Below are 1,059 nucleotides of genomic sequence, written 5' to 3' on the forward strand. Positions count from 1 at the left end.
GGTGGTGGTGGAAGTGGTGGTGGTGCTGGTGTTGGTGGTGGTGGTGGTAGTAGTAGTAGTAGTATTGGGGGATGTGCTGTAACAGCGTGTTGCTGTTTCCACCATTTGTTGGTGATTCCCTACTGCTGGGGCGGATAACGCCTTCCACCTCTCAGGTGACAACACTCCAACCCATGGGTCTGTTTGGGTCGTTGTTGCTGGTGAAGGTTTTACGAGGTCGGGGGTGCAGATTCTACCTCAACCTCTTTTAGTTGCCTTTTACAACATGTAGAGGAAACATTGGGTCTATTCTTCAACATGCTGGTCCCCACACAACACTAGAGCAACATAAAATGAAGTGTTTTGCTCAAGAACACAACATGCTGCCCAGTCTTGGAATCGAACCCATGGTCTGGCAATCATGAGTGCAGCACCCTAACTAATAGGCCACACATCTTCACAATATGATAATGATGGCTACTAATTAAGGTAGAAAACCAGAAGCTTTGGATGCAGTGGGTTGATTGATACCATTGACCCCTGTACTTGATTGGTACTTTATTTTACCTACCCCAAAAAGATGGAAGTCAAAGTTGGCCTTGGCCGAATTTGAACTCCAGAATGTACAGAGCTAGAAGAACCACTGCAAAGCATTTTGTTTGATGCTCTACTGACTCTGCTAATGAAGTGTCCTGAGAAGGAAGACAGGACAGTAATGGTGATGAGGATGAAGCCAATGGTGAGGATGATCATGCGGATCCTTTCTATAATGGTGTGGAAGAAGAAGGCAAGACCACTGCCAGTGATGACAAAAGCAACAACCATGGCAACAATGACAACAATGATGATGGTGACATCATACATGGTGGTGATAATGATGATATTCAATGTGCACATGTGCATTCAGAGTTGTAAGTACATGATATACTACACAGTTCTTTGTATACACATGTGTGCATGTGTGTGCAATTGTATGTATATATCTATAAATATATATTTGTTTATGTGTGTATGTGTACACATAAGCATATGAAATTGCAAGCATATAATAATATGTATTGTTTCTTCCATATATATATA

Source organism: Octopus bimaculoides, chromosome 4, assembly GCF_001194135.2.
Source record: "Octopus bimaculoides isolate UCB-OBI-ISO-001 chromosome 4, ASM119413v2, whole genome shotgun sequence".
NCBI classification, from domain to species: domain Eukaryota; kingdom Metazoa; phylum Mollusca; class Cephalopoda; order Octopoda; family Octopodidae; genus Octopus; species Octopus bimaculoides.